This window comes from Poromitra crassiceps, assembly GCF_964638095.1.
Source record: "Poromitra crassiceps genome assembly, chromosome: 13".
NCBI classification, from domain to species: domain Eukaryota; kingdom Metazoa; phylum Chordata; class Actinopteri; order Beryciformes; family Melamphaidae; genus Poromitra; species Poromitra crassiceps.
In genome coordinates, this window is record NC_139644.1 from 1,994,020 (window position 1) to 2,001,183 (window position 7,164).

Sequence of the window (7,164 nt, forward strand, 5' to 3'; positions counted from 1 at the left end):
TTTAGAGTGGATTTAAGGCTTAAATTAACAGCTACTTGTGGACTCAGATAAATAAACAAGAGGCAGAATGAAATATGTGGAGCTGTTTTTCATTTCCTTTCTTCTTTTTTATGGGAAAAAAATCTGTTTTTTGGTCACAGTTCCTTACTTAAACTAAGTAATGAAAAATATACAAAAAGTACAGCCAAGTTTTTCTGACAGATTAGGCATTTGTAGCCTGGTAAACCATCCGGTCACGTGAACTCACATTTCATTTTGTTCTACCAGATCGTCTGGCCTCAAGCTTAAACCCAGTGTTTACAGTGGGTGGAAGTTGGGCGGGTGTACTTGCCTTGACAGACAACTCCTTCAGCCAATCAGTGTTGGATCCAGTCAAATCCAAATCCACTCGGGAGAACGGCAAAAACATATTTTCTGCCGAGAAACTCTGCTGTTGCTTAATTATTGTTATTGAGTCTATTTCTGCAATAACTGCACTTTACGGCTGTTTAAACTCTACGAACGTTGACATTACTGCTCGAGGCGGACAGGCATATATATTACTATTACTGTTTTACCAGCGGTGTTCCCGATTGGTCTGTTATGATGCCAACTATAAGGCGGGTCACTGATTGGCTAGAGTACTTTGCCATTTCTGCAAACACCCTCCCAGGGCTGGAGGCCAGATGGTCTGGTAGAACGAAATGAAATGTGAGTTCACGTGATCGGATGGTTTACCAGGCTAAGGCATTTGGTCTGTTGAGTCAGAACTTGGCCTTTTACTGATGTTTGATTTTGAAATAGTTTATTTCATGTATTGATGATCTCCATCTTCCAACCATCCAGAACAGCCTCCACTTTTCCTACATCTCAAGGAGTTTCATGAGGCAAAGATGCCTAATGGCATTTTTTCCCAATAGCAATTATGACAATATTGATGTTCATCTCAATTGAAATGCAGGATAATATAACATAAAGATACAAACTTGTAATTTTCAAATAATATTCCCTCATTTGTTTCATGTCATTTTGAGACATTTGTATTTTATTGTTCAGTTAGAACAGAACTGTGTATGACAATCACTCGATCAATGGTATCACAATATGTTTCTACTGAAAGACAATGAGAATATTGAATTCTTGTCCAGCCCAATATTAAGTGACCTCTGCTGTGTGGACTCTCACGTGTGTCTTCAAGTGTCTTTTAAGACGAAAACATTTACCACAGACGGAGCATTTAAATGGTTTCTCTCCTGTGTGTACTCTCATGTCTTCAAACTTGCATTTAGACTAAAACTTCCACCACGGACTGAGCAATTAAATGGTTTCTCACCTGTGTACTCTCATGTGTGTCTTTAAGTGTTCATTTCGGCTACAACTTTTACCACAGACTGAGCAAATAAATGGTTTCTCTCCCGTGTGGGCTCTCATGTGTTTCTTCATGTTTGAATGTACAGTAAAACTTTTACCACAGACTGAGCAATTAAATGGTTTCTCTCCTGTGTGGATTCTCATGTGTGTCTTCAAGCTAGAATTTAGACTTTTACCACAGACTGAGCAAGTAAATGGTTTCTCTCCTGTGTGGACTTTCATGTGTGTCTTCAAGCTGGCATTTAGAATGAAACTTTTACCACAGACTGAGCAAATAGGTTTCTCTCCTGTGTGGACTCTCATGTGTCCTGTCAACATTGATTTTTGACTAAAACGTTTACAACAGACTGAGCAGTTAAATGGTTTCTCACCTGTGTGTACTCTCATGTGTGTCTTCAAGTGTTCATTTCGACTACAACCTTTACCACAGACTGAGCAAAGAAATGGTTTCTCTCCTGTGTGGATTCGGATGTGTCTCTTCAATTTTCCGTTACTACCACATGTTTTACCACAAACCGAGCAACTTAAATCTTTCTTCCCAAGAGCTTCACTGTTTTTCTTTGAGTCTAAACCTGAGTGAGGTTCACTCATTTCCATCCTATCATCACGGTCTTCAGTCTCAGGTTGAGAAGAGTCTGAAGTCTTGCCAGCACTAGTTGGTTGTAAATCACTAGCTGGATCTAAGTTCCTCGCTGGTTCTGAAACTCCACAATCCTCGCTATCAGCTTCTGTTTTCATCTGTTCAGTTGAGCTGCTGGCTAGAGGCTCTGCCTCCCTGTTCTCCTCAGTTTGGCTTTGATGAAGCTGTGAGGACTGAAGTTTCTCTTTGTCATCTTCGCTCCTCACAGGGACAGAGGTGGATGGGAACTTGGTGATATCAGCCTCCTCCGGCCCTTGAAGCTGCTCTCCCTCCTGACTGGTCCAGAGTTCCTCCTCTTCCCCTTGAATGTGTGGGGGCTCTGGGTCCTCCTGGTCCAGACTGGAGCTCCTCTCCTGCTGCTCAGGAGGAATCTCTTCTTTACAGACCAACAGCTGCTGGACATCTGGAGGTACACATGGAATACAGACATATTCACATTAAGGAAAACTGACTCAGTCAACATAACCCTCTTACCATTAATTCATAATGTTAATTAAAGGTGCCATGAATGGGCATAAAACATTTTCATCAAGTTCTAAAATGGAAGAGAGTAACTGGTTACACTATTTGGCAAAGGCTAGCCCCTACTACAACAATGTTGAAGAGTAGAGTTGCGTCGATTTCCTTTTTTCCCCCGGTCAGGTGTAGGTGCTTAAACCAGTTTAATTTGATTGGAACCGGCTGATCTTACAATGTGTAATGGTAATGTTCTTTGTTCTTATGGTGTTCAGTGTAATGCTATGATTAAAGGTAATGTTCTTTGTTCTTATGGTGTTCAGTGTAATGCTATGATTAAAGGTAATGTTCTTTGTTCTTATGGTGTTCAGTGTAATGCTATGATTAAAGGTAATGTTCTTTGTTCTTATGGTGTTCAGTGTAATGCTATGATTAAAGGTAATGTTCTTTGTTCTTATGGTGTTCAGTGTAATGCTATGATTAAAGGTAATGTTCTTTGTTCTTATGGTGTTCAGTGTAATGCTATGATTAAAGGTAATGTTCTTTGTTATTATGGTGTTCAGTGTAATGCTATGATTAAAGGTAATGTTCTTTGTTCTTATGGTGTTCAGTGTAATGCTATGATTAGACAAGGTAATGTTCTTTGTTCTTATGGTGTTCAGTGTAATGCTATGATTAGACAAGGTAATGTTCTTTGTTATTATGGTGTTCAGTGTAATGCTATGATTAAAGGTAATGTTCTTTGTTCTTATGGTGTTCAGTGTAATGCTGATTAGACGCGAGTCTTTTCTACATCCACACAAAAGTCTTGGTGAGTGACGCACAAAGGGCTGTCCGTCACACGGCCAGTCCCAAAATAGTCATGTCAAATTAAAACTGTGGTGTGTTTTGGACTTAGGGCAGACCGTCGCTTTTTGGCAGCCCCAAAGCCCCTTTCGCGGCATCTGCGGCCTAATTTTCGGCATTGTTTAATGTTTACTGTATGTCCACTGGCCATCTGTGGAACTATATTGCAGGAGTAAGCCAGCCGTTAAAAAGAAACCCCCCCGACAGCGGGACCACCTAACAAACATACTAGGGTTAGGCTGATAGGGTTAGGGACAGGGTTAGGGTTAGGCTGATAGGGTTAGGGACAGGGTTAGGGTTAGGGACACCTAACAAAAGAAAGTTTTGGGTTAGGGTTAGGGTTAGGGACAGGGTTAGGGTTAGGGACAGGGTTAGGGTTAGGGACAGGGTTAGGGTTAGGGACAGGGTTAGGGTTAGGGTTAGGCTGATAGGGTTAGGGACAGGGTTAGGGTTAGGGACACCTAACAAAAGAAAGTTTTGTGAGGACTGGAGGTTTAGAGATAGCGGCATTTCAAGAGACTGGCCACATATGATGCTGGGGCTGTATTGATGAGTTGTTCCGTGTGTCGCCAGTATGCCGACGAGAAAAACAGAAACAGCACGTTTGTCATTAAATCAACGAAGAGAAAATGTCACATTGGCTGCATGTCTGTGTCCCGGGCTCAATCAGAGCCTCTCCTCTCAAGACCTTCTGTGGCTGCACTAGTCAGAGCAGACCACCAGGATGATGAAGATGTGTAGGACTGTACTAGTCAGAGCAGACCACCAGGATGATGAAGATGTGTAGGACTGTACTAGTCAGAGCAGACCACCAGGATTATGAAGATGTGTAGGACTGTATATGCCATTGGCAAGAAGGCAAGACCCTTTACTGACTTCAAGTGGTCGGTTATCGGTCGACGTCCCTAGTATGGAAATTAAACAGCAACCTTTTTCATTCTCTAATTGTCGGTTATTTTCATACAAGCAGTAGTGGAAACTATCACTCAAAGATTTAAAAACCTGTAAAGTTACCTTTTGTTGGCTTTTGCACTGTGCCAGTTGTTTGTTTTGCTGCTGTTTTCTTCACCACGTTCGTGTTTCCTTGTGGTGTGGTTGTGTTGTTGGTGGCGTTCCTTTTGGCCTCGGTGTGTGCTGCTCGTGGTTTCCATGTTTTTGTTGCATCATCCCTGCTGAGCTTTCTAGTTTTCCGATGCGTTCCTCTCTTCCTGTTTTTCTTGGTCTGTGAGCTCAAGATCGACCAATCAGAATCACTAGAGTCATCTTTAGGCTTCCACTGTGTGTCAGAGTCGCAGGTGTTCAGGTCCTCCTCTTCTCTGCTGTCCAACTGAGCCATTGGTGGATGAAGAGCCCTACGTATGGTCTGCTCAGATAGTCTGCTCAACACTACCACTGCCTTTTTCACTCCACTTAGAGAACTAGAAGAGTCATCCTCCTTTTGTGGCTTTTTGCCTTCATCTGTATCCTGAGTCTTGCTGTCCAGTCGATGTGATGGAGCAGTAGGTCTGTTAACAGTCAGAGAGCTGCAGGCCTGAGTTTCAGGGGGAACAGCCTTATATGGAGATTGAGGCATATTATCTACAAAGACAAAAATAAAAGAAGACAAAAAAACAGGTGAAATTGTAGCTTGCAAAACAACAACAACAACAACAACAACAACAACAACAACCTACTATGTGTATTTTAATTTGATTTGATTAGAATTTATTTGGGACAAACCAAGTAAAACATACATGTAAATGTAAATTTGACCCCAGAGGATAGCACAAGAAAGTATTAATTAAAACACTTATTTCCATTGTGGTCCTCAATGGAAACAAACATGAAATCCAACAGTAAAAAGCGCAAGCACAAAGAAACAAAATGGCCCCCCACACAGACACATTGAGCACCACGACAAGTACGCCAGAGACGTAGCACAAGCAGCAACATACCAAACATGTCAAACATACAATGTAGCATTTAGTGGCAGAGAGAAACGTCAGACAGACATACGTGTGTGAGAACAAGAAACAAAACAAACAGCTCAATACATCGTGAATGAAAAGATGTATGCTCGACTACGTCTCAGCAGCTTATTCCTTAAAAACGACCTAACTTCCTTCTTAAATGTAGCTTTGTTTTGGCACTCTTGTTTATATGCAGAGGGAGGCTGTTACACAAAGTGACACCTGTGAAGCACATGTGCATGTGATAAAACATCAAAGCAGAGAGTGGAGTGTTTTCATAAAATAATCTTTTTGTTTTTATTTTAAAGTTAAGAGCAACCAGGTGGCGTCACTACTGTCCAGATTTATTTTCATTCTTTTTCTTAAAAGGAGGACTTTGCTTTGTATCATTATCAGTCTTAGTTATTATTATTATAGTTATTATTATCAGTCTTAGTTACGCGACAGGCCAGAATTTGACGGCGAGAATAAGTGGGGAAAAGGATGGGGGTGGTCATGGCACATGATGGCAGCATAGAAGACATTGCACTGTGTTCAGAATCGTTCACTCATTCACTCACTCACTATTCCGCACGCAGTGTTGATCTTATAGTCAACTATATGGGGAAGGATTACACGCGTTTTAGACACTACCTCACTCTTCTTCCCCTTTGGTAAACACGACCGCATTGCATTGTGGTATATGGGAGAAAATGTAGGGTACATTCGCTGTTCACCGGAAATTGCAAAGCATTGTGGATATTTTATAGTGACCTAGATAGGCTAGTTCAAATTAACAGTTGAGAGTGTAATAAAGCCCCCATTGAGAAACTGAAGCAACCTGGACCCTCTACAAGTTTGTTCAAACTACACAACTACCTCGTCTGATCGCCAATGGGTTGGTGTGTTTGACAGCGAAGGCAGCTTAAAGCACCACTCCAGTGTATTTTGTCATTTTTAAGATATTTCATCATGTCTTGCTGGGCGAGCCCCCGGCTAGCAGGGTAAAATAAGGGGTAGACAGATTGCAAAGAAAATTGTACAGGGTTGTTTGATTTGTCCTAAGTGTAAAGCTAATTGCCATGTGATCGCATCACAGAGGCCCAACCCTTTGATGTTGTAGGTGTAGATTTTGCTGGACCCGTTTGTTAAAGCAAACGGACAGAAAACCTACATAGCATTGTTTACATGTGCAGTCATGAGAGAGAGCAGCATCTACTTATGACCTATACGATGTTTATATCCTTTGTGGATGATTGTGTTGCTCCATGATGGATTGATTGACTGATTGTCCGATTTTATGAGATCCTTGTTTAGTGTCTATTAATTTTACTGCATTTTAGTGTACTTTGCTTTTAAGGTGACCAGACGTCCCCGTTTTTGGTCACCTGTCCCCGGCTGGAGCTGTCCCTGATTTTCTACTCCTCATCTACAGCCGACATTACTGTCTTTCAGATGTTCCAGTGGGAGTGAAGATAGTAACCTACAGGGCATTCAGGGGATGTATTGTATGGCCTTCCGAGGTATATTGACAATAAGGGGGTTTCTGAGCAATTTCCAGAACAGACTCACTGAAAAAGGAGGGAGACACGCACATCCAAAACCCAAAGTTGGGGCAGGTGCTGAGCTTAACTAGAACAGTGAGACAAAAAGAATAAAAACTACTCACACACCGCAGAGCTCCTTTTCTCCAGATTTATTGTTGTAACGCATTTCGAGCTACATGCTCTTCATCTGTTCAGGATGAAGAGCATCCAGAACAGAACAGATGAAGAGCATCCAGAACAGAATCACAGCATGAACTTTTCTAATGTTCCTCAAGGTCTTGGTAAGTCGGCTTGCACCATAGTTTATTACAGCTACAACATAACTAGTGTATTACAGTAGCCACAACAGTTTCATGGTCAAAATACATGAAACCGGAATTGTCAGACTTTATTTTAT